Source organism: Corvus brachyrhynchos, unplaced genomic scaffold, assembly GCF_000691975.1.
Source record: "Corvus brachyrhynchos isolate BGI_N302 unplaced genomic scaffold, ASM69197v1 scaffold29, whole genome shotgun sequence".
NCBI classification, from domain to species: domain Eukaryota; kingdom Metazoa; phylum Chordata; class Aves; order Passeriformes; family Corvidae; genus Corvus; species Corvus brachyrhynchos.
This window is the reverse complement of record NW_008240033.1, coordinates 1,937,686-1,955,656: the sequence shown is the minus strand read 5'-3', so window position 1 is coordinate 1,955,656 and position 17,971 is coordinate 1,937,686. Positions and strand designations below refer to the sequence as shown.

Below are 17,971 nucleotides of genomic sequence, written 5' to 3'. Positions count from 1 at the left end.
GCAACGGGTGTGGTTTGATCTCAGCGGGGGGGGGCTGGTTTATTGTATCTCTTCTGATGCACTGTTTTTAGGACAGGGGGCAAGGGGACAGCTCAGGGCACTGTGAGGTTGGGAGCCAGCAAAGCAGTTGGTAGAAGAAAGAAATGCTGGAGGTCTCCAGGGATGGCAGGGCTGCTTCCATCCTCCATTTCAACGCAACAGGCTCTCTGGTGAACAGAGCTCATCCACAAGGCTATTTCCATGACATTTAAGGGTTTCTGACTGGTTAGAGAGCTCCCAAGCAGGCAATTACATCAAAACGCTCACAGAAAATGAAGATATGCCTAAAGCAGTGGGGTCTGAAATGAGAGGTACACTTAAAGGATGTAAAGAGAAACAAACCTAGGGATTTAAACATAGAAAAATTGTAGAGAAGGTGAAATGAACCCATTGGATTAGACTTGTGTGTTGAGCTCTAGGCAAAAGCAAGATTAACTTTATTGAGGTCAATAAATAAACCTCCCATTCAGAAACAAATTACTTAATTTAGCTCTTTGGTGAGACAGAGCCATCTGTAATAAATAACTGCCACTGTTGCACTAAAGCAGAAGAGGATTAAAGCTCCCATTTAGCTCCCTTGCAGAGACAAAATAGAAGGTTTTTACTGCATGTGAGCAGTATAAGTTGTTGCTTAATGCTGGGTGAATGATGGCCATCACAAAAACCATCCCAGGACACAGTAAGACACACTTACTTTTTTCCTTTGGAGCTAATATTTCCAGATTGGTAATTTAAAAAGAAAACCTTCCTCCTTTTCCATTCTTTTTTAATCCACTTAACTACAACAAGCCCTGCTGCCTATTGCCCTCTGGCTCTTCAACCTATGGTTTGTCCCTCTGTTAAAGAATATTTCTGCCAGATCCATGTTATGAGTAATTGATGTAAAACATTTCTATCAAAAAAAAAAAATTTGGAAGATTAGGGGACCAAGAATTATATTTGTTTCAAAACTACTGCCTGGAAGCATTGAGATATGTTCTAAAGGCAATAGATTTTAACAATCTTAGCAACAAGATGCTGATGAAAGCATATATGGCAAAGAAAATACAATAAAATACTTATGTACATTCTGATTTAAACAGTTTCAACTCAGTGGTCCTCAATTTTTACCATTCAAATATCTGAATAAAATGAGGTTTTCACCAAGCTTCTTATCCCCTGTACCTTGTACTTGGTCTTGTTAAACCTCATGACACCAGCCCACTTCTTGAGCTTGTCCAGGTCCCTCTGGATGGCATCCCATCCTTCAGGTGTGTCGACTGCACCACTCAGCTTGGTGTCACCTGCAAGTTTACTGAGGGTGTACTCAAGACCTTTGTCATTAATGAAGATAATAAACAACAATTGTTCCCAATGAGAACCACTGTGGGACACCACTTGTCACAGAATGGTTTGTGATAACTGATTTGCTGAATTTATACAACACAGTCTGCTTGTGTAAAATGCATTTTGTTCACCATTCACATGGCAATAAAGAACACTGAAATAATGAATTTTTCTTCAGCAAATAAATCTGTTTAAATGGTGTTAAAGTGAGAATTTTTCATTACAGAGAAAAGAATCTGAAAATTCTTTAAGCCCATAATATCCAAATTGCAGTCCTGGGGAGCTAGGAGCCATTCTTTGGCTCCAAGATCAAGGTCTGCTTAAATTCACACAACTAAACAGTTGTCCCCTCTCCTTCCATAGCCAATGTGGTCTTTTTCACACTTCTCCTTAGCAAAAATTTCTGGCCCATCTTAGTGGCGTGCACACCACCTTAAATGGATTGCAATTGCTCCCAGGAACACCAAGTAACTAAATTGTGAGCAAGCATAAATAGACTTTTTGCTTTAATATCTAATTCAGATATGGGTTATTCAGAAATACAGTTCTTGAGTCAACTGGCTTTAAGTCTTGACCATATCTTGAATATTAACATTAAAAGTATTTCATTTGATTTGATTTAATATAAATATTAATAATATCTGCTAATATTTAATACTGGGGGAAAGTGTCTCCCTAATTCAGAGAGACATCAAATAATATATTTTATCTCTTTTTCATTAATTTTTAGTTATATCTTTCTTAGGACTGTTAAGTTCTACCTAGTTTTTGATCAACATTTTTATGGTGATAAAAAATAAAGCCCTTTTATTTCTATTTTAAGTGGTTTCCATCCTCCTTTTCCCTCTGCAACTTGTTTCTGTCCATCAGCTAGAACAGGGACATTTGATTTAGAACAGCTGAGAGGGTAGAGATTTCTGGAAAGCAGTGCAGAACAAGGGCAGGGAAATCTTATCAGTGACTCTCAGATCCCCAAGATGTGCGGATGAATGTCAAATCAACTGGCTGCCTGGCTGCCTTTTAATCTCTGGTGAATGGTTAGTAGCAAGAAGACGGTTTTAATCTTTTTATTCCGTATCACTTTGCAGCTGAGCTCTGTGGGCAAAATGAATAGTCAACATTTCAAATCACAGATGGAATTGTTGCTCTGAAGCTTTGGCTTAAGTAGAGACCAGTTTTGATAACAAGTTGGTAAAGCTTTCACTGGGAGAAAGTCGGGGTTGGCATCCTGCCTGGATCACACCATCGTCAGCAGAAAGATTTCCATTCACACCAGCTGCACTAAAGCTCCCCACAGAATCCTAAAGATTTTTTGGTCTGAAAGTGATTATATACTTCTATATTGAAGAACTTCAGAGTTTACTCAGCCTTCAAACACAAGAGTACCTAAGAGGTAGGTGGGACTTTAAGGCTTCAGGACTATAATTTTGTACCACTAAAAGTTTTGTACGACTGCTTGAGTAGAAGTGGCAACGTAATCTTGCATCTCAGGAAGTTGGGATAGACAGGAGTGTTACATTAATTGATGATAATGGTTACCAGTTTTCACTGCAGAATTTAAATGCAGCAAATGCATCTCAGTTTCTGCCAGTATTTGAATGCCAACAACAGTATTGTGCTAAAGCAGTTGAGAGATTAATAATTTCCCTTTCCACACAGCACCTAACCTCTAATACATTTGCTCCATCTACCAGTGGTGCAACATTTATGAGAGTCTTAAGGAGCAGTCCAAGGTGTAGTCCACAGTGGCAGCATATTCCTGCTCTCAAACAGGTGGTGTTGCAGAAGTTTTTAAGTAATTTTTCTCTTGATTTAGAGAAGTAAATCCCAAAGAAACCAGTGGCCTCTCAAAAGGGTGCTCTATTGCTGCCTGCCACTTTTGGGGGCCTGTATGACCACTTGTGCTGGTGTCCATAGCAAGAATAGCTGCTAAAAGTGGGAAGAAGCAAGTCCTGATGACAGTAGTTTGCTGATTGCCGTGGTAACTAGGGGCAATATTTTGTCTATAAATGGTCAAGGTGTAGGTTGCCATCCAGTGCTCCTCAGAGCAATGTTCTTATCATAACCATAACAGGAATTATCTAGCACATCCCAGAATCACACACATTATCATAGACAACAAATGTGGGGTAGAATTAGACACGTCCATGCTGTATTCCAGACACATTCCAGAACATGTGCCCTCAGCCTATCCCCTAGGAGCTTTTGCTGCCCCTGGTGAAACATTTCTAGCATTTCCACCACTGCTGACTTGCTGCAGCTTCTACACCCTGTTACTTTAACTTGCTGTTGCGATTGAGGGTTTGTACTCAGCACTGCAGCTCAGTGCCTACCACAATCCCTCTGTGCTGTTGTAACATGCTCTGATTTATGATACTGAGGACATTATGAGGGAAAAAATGCATTTTGTTTTGAGAGGAAAAATATGCTATTTCCATTAAAACAAAGACCAAAATTGTTACTAGCAGATGATGAAAGAAGGCAACCAAAACCAAATTTCTAACTTTTCTATTAAACTATATAATGAAACAAGAAACATTTCTGATCCTTTGAATTTAAGACTGCTACTGTTTGCATATAGCTATGGACACTTATTTCTAAACATCCTCATGGATTCTAGAACTTCTCTAATAGAATTTTTAAAAATAGCTGAATGAGGGGAAAGAAAATGTCTCTAATCTATACAAAAAAATGAAGATGTGTAGTGGTTTTTGCAGGACAAATTAGATAAAGCATGAGAAAATTACCCATTGCTCTGAAAGACATATTTGAAATATAAATGTCTTATTATGTTATGAGTAAGTTCTGGGAGGTATTGAGTAATACTATTAGTATTGAGTAATAGTAATAACAAATCAGGTTTGGGGTGGGATAAAGCCTTCCATAGTGATGTCAAGTTAGATGAACCTTCTTCAACATGTTGTTTAAATAAACACTGGCAAATTGGCAGTATCATAGTAGTCTGGAACAACTAAGAAAACATACTTCAATGCAAGTGAAGGAAGGTAGTAGCAAGCAAAACATACTTGAGTTAACTGCTGAATTTGGTCCCTCTACAAGGGTAAGAGGTTTGAACATTATGGGCAGTCGTTTTTACCTTTTTTAGTTTTTTCCAAACAAGATTCTAGATTAATTTAACAGAGATACAGAAAGTTTTTTACAATGCTGTTCCATTTTAGTTTGCAGGGAAATTCAGTATGTTGAATTATCAGTGACTGGATGTTGGCACAAAGAAAGATGAAATAAATTATTCATAACAGCATAGAAGTGTAAAATTTCACAGGAGGGATTAAACTGGAGTGACTCATTCAATCTATCTTGCTGTTTACGGAGGTTTCAATAACCTACTGAGGGTGGAAAAATTTGCCATGAGACTCAGGTCTCAGGTCAGGTAAAGAGATGTTTTGAACGAGTTAATTGTGAAAGCTGTGTTTGAGTAATGTGTTGTCTAAAATAGGGTTGAAAGGTACTAACAGCTTCCATGCAGTGGGTCTTTGGCTAAATACAGAATAACAGGCTCATTCACAGATGGTGGAAGTGTTAGGTCAACGGAACTAGCAATCAAGTCTGTCCACAGAGAGTAACTCAAAACACCACTCGAAGTAATGGGATCACAATCAGAAGCTAGGACACGACACTGCTGGATATCCATACGCATTTGAAGCTGAAGGCAATGGTACAATCCTTCAGAAAATAAAAAGATTTCAAGAAGCAGCAAAAAATTAGAGTTTCTCTGTCCCAGAACTGACAGAAGATTCAGATGTGGCATTTGAAAGCAAAGAAATTTCCCGTTTAATATATGCAAGAAAACACCTTCATGTACATCCCCTGTAAACAAGCAGAACTTCAACAAAACAAATCCAGGTCTTGACATTTGTCCCTCTACCACAATTAATCTCACAAGTGCCTGATCATGAACTAATAACTCTGATTAATGGGGCAATATATATTCAGAAGCAAAAAGATAAGAAAGACGGCATTTTTATAGTTCCATAAGGTCTTAAACATGTGTCTGTATCTGACCACGATAGTTTGAGGTCCTTTCCAAGGTCATCTAATATATTTCTGTGACATCACAGATTTTTTTAGAAGAATTTGAAAGGATGGTGAGATTTTGACTGGAAGATCGTTGTGAAAGAACATTCTGGCACAAACATCAAGCTGAAGAATAAAGTTAAAAGAGAATTTGTATGACTAGGAGGCTATAGCAGGATGAAACTGCTAGTAAGTATTTGCAATTTGTCATGGGGCTTGAAGAGAATTCTCCCTGGAGCTGTGAAAATGTTCATAGTTAAAGCTCAGACTAAGTAAGATGTGACAAGAAAAATTCAATTTCTCTGTAAACATATGCCCATGATTTGAATAAGCATGATTAGTTGGAAGGATGTTTTGTGCAAGACAAATGTTTTGGCCCAATTCTTCAAAACCTAGCAGGTAATTTAAAATTAGTTGAATGTCTATGCTGTATCCTCAGTACTCACTCGTCTTGGATGATTCCTGATGCTTGCAATGATGTTGAACTGTCAGTTTTATAAATAACAGCAGAGTAGCAGTCTCTGTGTAAGCAGGTCTATTTGGCACAGTATTTGCAGGTCTCGAAGTATGGTGAGATTCAGGTAAAATCTCCCAAGGCATGATTTTGCTATGAAGGGCAACAGTCAGAGGAAAACTTTGATGGATAACAAGTTAATGATTGACAAGACAGGGCCAAGTTCAGGTATTCAGCACCAATTCTGAGAGCCCAGCAGCCTGCTGGGATTTTTTACCAGGATATTAACAGAAATAACTGCCATTTTTGGTTATCAGACTACCTCAAAAACCCCTTAGTTGATTCTGATAACGAGAAAAATTACAAGGAAGTTTGTTTAGTAATGTTTTCACTAACTTCATTTCTGCTCCACCTGCAGCCTGCAGAATCACAGACAGTCAAAATTTCTGGGAAGAAGCTTCAGGATTTAATAAGTGCAATAATTTTTAAGACTGGTTTCCTTGGTGTCTCCTGACCTTTTCTTTTACAGAATCATTTTAGTATCTTTTAAGAATTTCTGCATATCTTTGTGCAAAAAGTGAGACTCACAAATGGACATATATCTGATTTTCCAAAGAAGCTTGATTTCTATGACATGGAAGGATTATTCATTTCTATGGTCTTCTATATAAGCCCTACCTTTCTGTGAATTATTTCAACAACTACTGTCTTTCTCAGTTTGATGGTTCAAGTTGTGACCTCATGAATCAGTATTTTGCTGTTACTTATTTAGTAAGACAGTGCTGTTTTATGAACACACGATGCCCATGTAACTATACTTGTGTTTCCACACTATTTAAAAATAAGAAAACAAAAAAATGCTTCAAATACAGTACAAGCACTTTAATCTTATAAATGAAGGAGAACAAGAAAAGAAGCACAACTGTGATGGGAGAACAGAATAGAAGTAAAAAATCATTAAGATGCATTAGCCTCTGATTTCAGTAAGGATCATGATGTTAAAAACAGAATCATTAAATATTTGCAGTTGAAATGCACCTCCAGAGGTCATCGTCCACTGTTCACTCCCTGCTCCACCTACTCAAAGCAAATCGAATCAGAGCAAATTGCTCAGGGCCATGTTTTCTTGATTCTTGAGCATCTCCAAGGATGAAGAGTACACAGCAACTCTGACCAACCAGTTTTGGACCAACCTCATATTTAAAAAATAATAACATTGTATTGCTGTGTTACAATGAATCACAATTTGCCATGTTCCAACTTGTTTTCCTCTGTTCCTAGGGACAAAGGTTATCTAGTCATTGGAGATGAGGATATGAACATGGAAATAATCATAATTAAGAAGGAAACAAAGGGGCTAATGATCTGAAGATTGTTATTTAATTAAGGTGAGTAGAAACTCATCTAATAGTTTGGAACACTGTGAGTCATGCCGAAGAAGGAATTGTTGAGATTAGTAACAAAGGCTTCTAAAGATAATCACTGGCAGTGTGTTCTTAACGTTTACATTAATAATCTGGGCAGCAAAACAGCACTTTGTTAATGTAATTTGCTGACAACATAAACTTGGAAGATAAGAACAGTACAGAGAGAAATCAGAACTGTGTAGACACATAAATAGATAACCTTAACCTGAACAAAAAGCATAAATGCATCAGATTTAATAATATAAAATGCACATAAATAACGCAGCCATATGCGTCTCCCAAGTTCACACTTTTTGACACATCTGTGGGTCTTGGGCTAAGGCTCAGCCCACTCCCTTGGTTAGGGTTAGGAGAGAGACAAATTTTAGAAAACTGACAAACCATCGTGATCAAAATAATGCCTAGGCCATTTATAGCTGTTCGGGAGCAAGGTTCAGTCCAAGACTAAGGTTCGTGCTAGATTTTGGGGTTAGTGTTCAAAGACACAAAGGTTAGAGCGTCTCTCATAATCTGTTTTTAATTAGAAGTACCACTGCAGTGGGCATGTGTGACAAGGTTTAGGTTGTGGGGTGGGTAAGGGGTGGCTTCTGTGAGAAGTTGCCAGAAGTTTTCCTCATGTCCAGCAGAGCCAATGTCAGCCAGCTCCAGGATGGATCTGCCTTTGGCTAAGGCCAAGCCCATCAGTGATGATGGGATAACAGATACAAGAAATGGAAAATCTGCTGTGTAACAGTGGAGTGGAGTGGAGAGAGGAGTGAAACTACATAGAGAAACAGAAGTGTGTGAGGACTCCTCCTGAGGGGGAAGGAGCAGCAGAGGCAATGTATGATGAGCAGGTCACAGCCCCCATCCCCCACCCCCTACCCCTCTGCATCACTGTGGGAAGGAGATAGAGAATTTGGGAGTCAGGTTGAGCACAGGAAGAAGGAAAAGATGGGGGAAAGGTGTTCTGAAATTTGGGGGTTTTTCTCATTTTCTTGTTCTGATTTGATTGGCAATAGATTCAAATAATTTCTTCAAGCTGAGTCTGTTTTGCCTGTGATAGTAATTGGCGCGTGATCTTCCCTGTCATTATCCCAAACCAAAAGACTTTCATTATTTTTTTTTCCCCTGAGGAGGGGAGTGGTAGAGCAGCTCTGATGGGCACCTGGTGTCCTACCAGGGTCAATCTACCACAACCACTAAACAATTTCTAAGCATTTTCTGAAGTGAGGAAACAAACCTTACTCTCCAGACCAGTGGGTTCATCCAGCCATGAAAGCACTAGTCCTAACATAATTAATATCTGTCACAGCAAATATAGTCTACAAGGGAACAATACAGCTTTTAATTTCCTCCGTACACTATTTGTCTCATCCTGGTGTCAAACATTATCTTGCTCAAATACCACAGAAGAAAATGAAACCTATGTATGGCTAGTTTTGAGCATTCAGCATTGGATTGTACTGATGTGTGAACATAAGAACTGATACTAGTATGTATTAACAGTTTGAGGACTTATTTAAATCTCTTAGCACTGCTGAATTGAATTCACTTATATATATGAGTCTCCTTTTGCTGTACACGCAGGTTCTCCCGACACCCTTGTATGAAGAGCTGAAATATTGAAAGTAGGATCAGGGTAGTGCCAGAAATGTCATGTGATAGTGAAGTCACTTGTCTGAAAAAGGCTACAGCAGAAGCAGGATGGGTAGAAAAGGCTTCTAATAGCATCCAGATTGAATGGATTATTGAGTGCACACTGTGGAAATGGAACTAATTAAGAGGTTGCATAGTATGCTTCTAACATCTATAATCTGATAAGGGACCCTCGCTACTTATTTTCTTTCAGCCATATAAACAGAGAAAATGAGGTTTGGGAAGATTTTTGAAGAGCACATTACCAGTGTGCAGAAGGGATAATTTCAGTGGTGACTGGGGAATGTCCTGCTCACTTGTACACTTTCGGTGTCTGGGAGTCCTGAATGCACTATTCAGCTTTGACTCCCCTGGGGTCCTACGCTGTCTTACAGTAGAAATGCACACACACGAAATATTAACCTCATTAATTAGGTTAATTAATAACTTAATTAACTCTCTTGTTAGTAATGTGCTAAGTAGTGCAGAGCAGTTTAGATATTGGAAGGTACAGAATAATATTATTGTTCTAGTTATTAAGGGTCACGGCATTCTTACTATTAAAAATCCAGTTTAATACAAATAAATCATGTCATCTGGCTCATGAGATTGGAGAGAAACAGAATTTTTCCCACTGCTGAAGGACTCCCTTAATCAGTTACAGAGAAGTTGTGTACCTGAATATTTTATCAGAGAGCCTTACTCCCTCAGATATTCCTGGCAAGAGGAGAACAGCTGAGAAAGAAAGGGTGTTAAAGTGCCTCAGCACTGCTCAGTGTTAGAGGATAAGGAGGTGGCTTTTTGATATTGCTTACCTGTGTCCTCTTCTCACCTAACACTTCAACCGTACCCCTACGTGCACACTGTCATCACGTTGTGTAGGCAATTCACCTGGCTGCGAACTTCTGTTCATATGAAAAATTAGTCTCTGGTAATTATGAATATGTTGGGAAAGTCAACACTGCTTTCCAGCTCTCAAGGTTATGTGTACCTGTAGGAAGATTTTCACCAGAACTTCACAAGAATAAGTGAACTGCTAATTGTAATTATTTTTCCCGAAGAACTGGGATGCAGGAGTTTTTTCAGGTTAAAATGACACATTATAATTTTCTTTTCTTTTTGGAAACAACTGGATCACTGAACTTGAAATTACAACAAATTGCTTTAGGTTACCATCAGGCCTGGACATATGCTTAAATACTTCAGATTTGGCAACTGAAGAAAGCAAAAGCAGTAGTGTGAATTACAGGCATCATTAAGAGTGTTGCCTGTAGTAAAATAGGACTGTTCATTAAACTATAGTTCTTAGCCAGTTAGACCTTTAAATATGGTGTATTATAAAAATTATAGCAATCACCATAATAATTAAATGAGTCATCTATGATTACACCTGTGCTTAATGTCATGCTTAAGGCAAGAGTGGACAGGCTTTAAAATGTTAATTGACCTTTAGGAAAGAAGAATTAGATTGATGCAATATGAAGGACTACATGGTACCTTGTTCCTAAGTAATAGAGTGTGGGATAATAGGAACCTTCCCTATGTTTCTCCGCGACCTCCTTGGACTTCCATGAAGAAATTTTACCTGCAGGCCTAAAAATTAATTTATTTTAAGACTTTTTGTATTAAGCAAGACAATTGTTTCTCTCTTTTTTGCTCAAATTTTAAAGAATTTAAACATTTTATTAATACTGTTATTAAGAAGAACTTTGTTAGTGGACAGTCCTGCAGACATCATCCATTATTGACTGGCATTTGAACCTGTGGTATTTAACATTTTAAGTTCGCAGTAAAACCAAGTGAATAAAACACTGAGCTTTCAGGAAACTCTGATACTAGCTAGTACTTGGGAGTGACATAGTATTCCTGCATCATACAGGTTGTATAGGGTGAGGCTACCTATATTTACAAGGCTTGAACAGGCTGCAGAAGCCTGAAACAGCCTTAACAGGACTCACAAAGCAATTTTCAGACTAACATTGCACTTATCTGCCAATCAAAGGTAACTGAGATGTTTCTTTTCATTTCTCCTCCTTCTGATGGTTCATGACTGCCACAATAACATTACCTCAGTGTTCCATACTCACCACCTGTGACATTCCTATATGTCACTTCCACCTCCTTTTTTCTCTTCAACTCCCTGTGCAGGCAGAACTAATGCTGTGGCTAAAATGACTGTGTTACAACTACAAGTATCTTCACCTATGGAACCTTTCATTCCTTTTTCTGTTTGTCTGCTTATACTTTTCTTTTACTTTTTGTTATTTCACCCTAAAAATCAGATTGAAATAAAGTCTTTGGTCTCAGCCCTGAGTGAAGATGCAAGAGCTAAAAGAATTCTGATTTTTGTCAGAGAGCTCTGTAAATCTATAAGCAAATAAAAGAAACTAATAAAACTAATTTACATGAGGGACTCCCCTATGCTCTCTGCCCTGGGAGTAGGAAGATGACAAACTCCATTAGTTTGCCATCAGATGCCCATTCCAATAAAAATCAAAAGCTATTTGAGATGCTCTATGGTATCTCACATTGCCACTAGCCAGTGATCCAGAAAGGCATGGGCCTTTCACAGGTTTTCAGCAGCTGTGTTTTGTTCAGTCTATTAAGCACCTCTCATCTGTTCCAGAGACAAGTATGTTACTGGTAATTTCAGGTTAAAATCTGTGTTAGTTTTTTCCTCATGCACTCATTTGCTTCTCTGATGGCAGAGAAATTCTGTGCTTCTGTGATGAGACCAGAATTTCCCTAAGAACTCCCTTAAAATAGGACCTGCTGCCATACCCCTCAGGGGCATCTGAATAGGTCTGCTCCAAAATGCAGTCTTCTTCCTACAGAATGAGGTGGGGACAGTACAGGGTTAGTGTTTGCAGGATTAGGAATCTTCAGAAATGTGAATATGCTTCCCTACCTCTGGAAAAGGCTATTTAGATCTATATTGTCTGAGGACCCAAATGAAGGCATTAATACTCAGATGACCCCAGAAAACTTGGAATCTAGATGAAAACCCTCTGCCAAGCGGATCTAAAGATTGCTCCCACATCCCCCTGTTTTACGTGGGGAATTCTGTTAGACAATGCCCTCATTTTAAGCCCAGCTGGAGATGAAACACCACACAGCAATTCAGTGGGATTGGGGAGAAAATTGGAAGATGAGGGGTACATTTGGAGTGATGCAATTACAAAGAGACAGGATGCCTATACGGTTGGCAACCCTGAACATCTCACAAATGAATCACCATTTTAGCACCCATTTCCTTTCTATGATTTTTTTGGTTTGTAATTTAAGTAGCTCTTTAGGAAAGACTTCAGGCTCACAAAGGCGGGTCACTCAAGGGGATGTCCTCTAGGTTTACTCCCCGGCTTACTCTGAGCCAAAGTTACTTTGTACACTAGTGTTGTTCTATGTTTCCCCCGGACACAAAAAAAAAAAAAAACAAAAAAACCCCAAAAACCAACAAACAAACAAACCCACAAAAAAAATAAACCCAAACCGAAAAACCAAAAACAACCCAAAACAAAACCAAACCAAAACAAAAAAAAACAAAAAAAACTCCAAAAAAGCATAGTCAAAGAGGCAGAACATTAGTAAAAGAGAGATGGCTGACAAAACCCCTTTGGCAGACACTCTCCTGGTATCCACAGAAGTTTGTGGACTAAGAAAGTGACAGCAGCGTTCACATTAGGTGCTTTCAGGGTCAGGAAGGTTAGACAACTGATAAACAACACAAACATGGGTAATTTAGTCTGCACAGCATGAGCCAGAACCTCTGGGGAACAATAAAGCTAAACACGAATTTGTTCTCTGCTTCTAAGACATGCTACAAGTAGGCATGCACAAGACTATGACTATTTTTGCCTTCAGTCTTCAGACCCTTTGTCTTACCTCTCTTAGGATCCCTGATCCTATACAATCAATGATGATCTGAAACTGTGATTATGTAGGAGCCAAGAAAAACACATGGCACATAACAGTGGAAGGTACAAAGGTCCACTTTAGCATCCTGATACAAGACTGTATCATAATAAAAACATCAGCTCTCACTGAGGCCATTTGGAAGCTGCTCACAGGTAAAGTTAAGCGAGGAAACACATTTTCTGTGTTTCCTCGCTTAACTTTCCTTTTGTTTCCCTGTTACAATCTCTTGAGGGAATATAACCGGTTAATAGATCGGCTGCCTCAGTTTCTGCCTCTTTCTTTCTTTTCTCCCATGGATTTCTGGTCTCAGAAACCCAACATGCTGTACAGTACAGGCTACAACGCTCTGTAAGCCCCACATCTGATTCTGGTGCCTTGACAGTCACAGAAACATTGTTGTCACAGCTCACAAGGCTGGACTAGTGCCAGCTAAATATAGTTTTAATAGGACCGCACTCCCTGGTGACTGAGGAGGCTTAACTGCCATATGGTCTCTTCAGGATTCTTTCCCACTATGACCACGAAAGTGAATTGCCCTTCCACAAGCTGTACAAGGGGAGATCAAGAAGTAATATTAAGAGAGAGAATATGAAAGTACAAGGTGTCTGGCAGTTTTATAGGCTAGCATAGGAGTAATTCATCGTGCAGACTAAGTCCTACTGAAAGGATGGCAGCAAATAAAGGGACAGAAGACACAAAATTCACTCTCCTATAGCACATTTTGCTTCTAATGTGGAAGGTTATTTATCTGTGTTTCTTCAGCGTTTTCAAAACTTCTAAGAACCAAACCTTCAATATAACAGAAATGATCCAGCAGTTTTCAGAGAGCAAGCTTTGGCAATTTCCACAGGAATACAGGGGAAAATAATACCAGCAAGGAGCAGGGATGTCCTGATGAAAGTAGCTATTGACTTTTCATCAAATCCTTGAACTGATAATTAAACGAAGTGAGATAAAGAACAAAGTAGGTGGTATTAAAATGTAATCAGTGATAAATGCAAATGTCAATAATCTAATTAGTGCTATTCTTCCTTGAGAGGCAGTAAATAATAAAACCACAGAGGATTACAGTCTAAGATTAAGACTACACTTAAGGACTTCCTGCTGTATAGCAGAAACTCTATTGCAAAACTAGTTAAGCATTCATACTTGTCCTTCCATCAGCATGGCTATTTCTTCATGGGAGACATAGTTTTACTCTACCAATCCAGAGCTTACAAAGTACTGAGGCTACTAGACAAATGAACTGGCAAACACCTTCATGACTTCACACTAATGTTAGATTTACCCTGACTTCACAAACACAGTCCGAGCAATTGAGTGCCTCAGTTTTACTTCTTTGTTGTTCAGAGTCAGTATCCATACATCAGAGTTCTTTCTAGCTGATGTCCCTGAGGGAAGCACAGGCACTCCCTCAAGAAAGCTGATTTCCCTTGTTGAGACAGACACACCAACAAACCACCATAGCTTAGTGATGTTATCTTTGCCAGTGAAAGCACTCCTCCATCAGCCTGTTTCCACCTACATAAGCAATTTTGCTGGCATAAAGATGTAAAACAGAAGACATGATTTGTTCACACTCCTATGATGGCAGTATGTAGTACCACTGAACTCTCTCAGCTTACATTGAAGACCCTAACCCAAAAGCATGTAAGTTCTAGCCAGGACAGCAAGTGTTGGCTAAGCCAGCATCCCCCCTAGGCGATTTGGTTACATCACCAAATTCCTCTCATAGACCTGTCAAATGAAGAGTGGGCGTTTTCTGAATTTTGTTTAGCTCTTTCAGGCAAACTGTGTGGGCTGCTTGGTCAGGAAAACCCCCTCGTGCTGCTGCTCCTCTTGGCGTCTCCACGAGAGGGCTCTGCTGGCATGCCGACATAGGCACGGCTCCGTGGGACGGGGCACCTCCCGCAGGCTCCCCTGAGCCCTCGGGACTGCCGGCTCTCTCCGGGGCAGGCCCTAGAGAGACAATTCAGTCAGATTGGCTGAAAAAAATTTAATACACAAAACTCAAATCTGGGAAGAAAAAAAGAAAGAGAGAAAGAGAGAGAGAGAAAGAGAGAGAGAGAGAAAGAGAGAGAGAGAGAAAGAGAGAGAGAAAGAGAGAGAGAGAGAGAGAAAGAGAGAACAGCAAAATCAAATGTCCACCATTTTTCAGCCAAAAATATTGGTCTTGACCCAATAAGGAGGTGTGCCATGGGGCCTCTTTACAAAATAAGGGCCAAAGTTTGCGGTGAAAAGTCAAAACCTGCCATAGAAAAAAACCACAAATAATATGTCACTAACTTTATTCTCCAATGACTTTGGTTTCTCTTATGTCTGAGAGCTTCATTAGGGTTGATCCTCACTCCATGGCTGCTGTGTCTCCTTCAGCAGTGTAAATCCAGGTGAACAATGTCCATCTCTCTCCTGTCCAAGGGCGTGTAGTGTTTACTTACTTCACAGGAGAAGCTAAATAGTGAGATCACTTTGTTTCTTGTTTGTCCCTGTACAAGTGGCCTCATATTCCCTCATAAGTGAAAAGTACAATCTGTGTAACTGAGCATAGGTGAAAGGAAAACTGAGGCAAGGGCTTTCATCAATGTACTCTGCATAAAATCTTTCTGCACTGAATAATGAGATTCTGAAACAGAAGTCAACTGTGATGCGCACAGCATCAGGAAAGCAGAACTAGGTCACTGTCATGTCTAGAAATATATTGTATGCTTCACCATAGCAAGGGGTTGGCTTTATATATTGGAAAGTTGTAGAATATTATTAGTTTTCTAAAAATATAAGTAATTCTTACTTTTCTCTCGAATAATTACAGAGGTTTTGCGTGCCTAAAGGTGACTACATGTGAGGTTTTTTTCTATTTTTGTATATATATGAAATAGTGCTGTACTCTGCAAACAGCTTTCAAGATATTCTTATAAAAAGAGCTTCAGCAACCTGAAATAACTGTAAACCTAATATCAAAATAACTGTAAGCCTAATGTTACCTTTTCTCAATGTGTCTTATGAATTTGAGACCTCTGGAAATTTATTTAAATCTCACAGACATCACTCAGGTGAAGAAAACTGTGACATTCCTGCAGGGATTAGGAGCAATAATGAATGTAAAAGACTCAACCCTGGTCAAGCTCACTACAATCATCTTAGTTCATAGCCTGAGCTGTCAAGTGAGCACAGAGCCCACACACCTGCTCACACTCTGACTCACATCTGGAATGAGACAACTGACTTTCCAGGCAAGAAAACTCATGCCCAGGCTAGATCTGTCTCACACACTGCTTTTGCCCTGGTAGGCAGAATGGGTGCATCCATCTTAAGCCCTAACCCAGCAGACAGAGTCAGAATGAAATGAAATTTGGTAACCACCAAATGTCTCTTATGCTTTAAGTACAGAGGGGAACAAAGCTGTGTATGTGCCAGTCTGTGTCATCCTGGTGCAATGGCAGCATTGTGCTTTGAACTGAATTTGAAGACACAACCAGAAATTTTAGCTGGTTCAAATGCAGAAGGCAGCTGCCTACTGCCTGCTCAGCACATCTCCAATGATGTGCAGCACAGAGCACCATGCAGAGCACCCTGGCTCCCCGGTCATCTGTAACCTATGGCCAGCTGTAGCTCGTGGAGTAACACTTGCCTTTGTCTTTGGCAGAGAATATTTTGCTACTTGCTCTGAGGGTAACAGTGAAGCTCATTTTGGCATCACTGGTAGAATAATAGTTCTGAAAGAATAACTGCTACATGAACTCAAACGGTGGTACAAAAGTCTCACATAAAATTGGATCAAAAGTCTAGAACTCCTTTAAACTACACACTCCACCCCCCTCCCCACCTACATATGCCATTTTGGACTCTATCACAACTACTGAATTCACCTGAGAGCCCTAATTGAACCCTACCTCAGCTGAAATGCCTGAATCTTAGTGGCATAGTGGTCTCAAGGAAGGGCATTTAACTAACACTTGCATTAACCCATGGTGAGTGGCCTGCAGCTCTTAATTTCCAGACCATGCTGAAACACCTTCCAGTTAATTTGGCTTCTGGTGAAGAACGTTGATGATGAAGAGCAGCATTTTGGACAAAAAGATGTTAAAATCTGATGTTTGGCTTTTTGAATTTTATGTTGTGTCGTTCTGGGTTTGATTGACTTTTAATATGTGTTTCATCCCAAATGCTAAGAGACATAATTTAATGAACTGGAAAATAAAATTGTTGATTTTCAGCATGACTGCTTAGAGATTGGAGTGCTTAGTCATTCTTGAGTCTATGACATTTTTAAATGTTGCACAAGGTTTTCATCACATCCATTCTGCTACAATCCTATCAAATCAGAAACCTTACCTCTCCCCTCTCAGCAACTGATAGGAGGAGAACAGTCATTAGAATCAAAAGACCATGCAGTAGGCTGGAAAGGTAGTGCATAAAGGTTTTTTAGAAAACCTAGAATGGATTAAAATCTTGGTAGTCAGTCTGAAACTGTGAAGTATTTTCCATTTGGCAGGCAACATTCCAGCACATTTGCAGCTAGAAGTGAGTCTAGTCAAGGTATCTATCAGTCCAGGTGTATGTTTTGATTACTTCTGGTGCAAGGGGAATACATGGTATGGAATAAACCCTATCTTGGTATCCATATAGTTATTTTAAAAATAAAGGAGATAAGCAGAAGAAGAAATGTCAGCATCCATGGCAGTCAAGCACACTACACTCTCTTCTGAGTAAGCAGTCTATGCATCCAGGGGCAGACCCAATGCTGACTCAAATGGAAGCTCTGCTGCTACAAGGATGGTCTGTGGCAAACACCAAGTTGTGGCTTACCTAACCCTTATTCCTTTCCTTAAAATACTAGGCAGGAATTGCAACAGTTGTCGCAAAAGCACAATATATACCTGTAGGGTATGCCCAGCCACTGCCCTGGAGGGATGCCTGCTGAGATAAGGAGGTTACTCAATCTCCCACCAGAACTTCCCTGGAAAGGCAACAACTTTGCAGTTACGGCAAGAAGAAGACAAACCCAGAATCCTCTGGGAGACCCTGTGCAGAACCTTTGTAGCCCATTGGCCTTTACCCTCTGATACCCACCCTCTGTATCCCTATAACCTAGCCCCCTGCCCCTGCGAGAGCAGAGAGATGCTTGTCCCTGGCTCCCCTTCGCCAGACCAATAAAGCC

At 39.7% G+C, this 17,971-nt stretch overlaps 1 long non-coding RNA gene across 1 annotated transcript in view; it reads left to right on the top strand.

Moving 5' to 3' along the window:
- The first annotated feature begins 2,457 nt into the window (after positions 1 to 2,457).
- The window catches only part of LOC108449035, a 21,288-nt gene continuing 5,774 nt past the window's right edge, over positions 2,458 to 17,971 (top strand). Inside the window, exons 1-3 of the long non-coding RNA XR_001865134.1 lie at positions 2,458 to 2,758; positions 5,445 to 5,589; positions 7,136 to 7,242. This is a non-coding gene — a long non-coding RNA (uncharacterized LOC108449035). The remainder of the gene's footprint in view (positions 2,759 to 5,444; positions 5,590 to 7,135; positions 7,243 to 17,971) is intronic.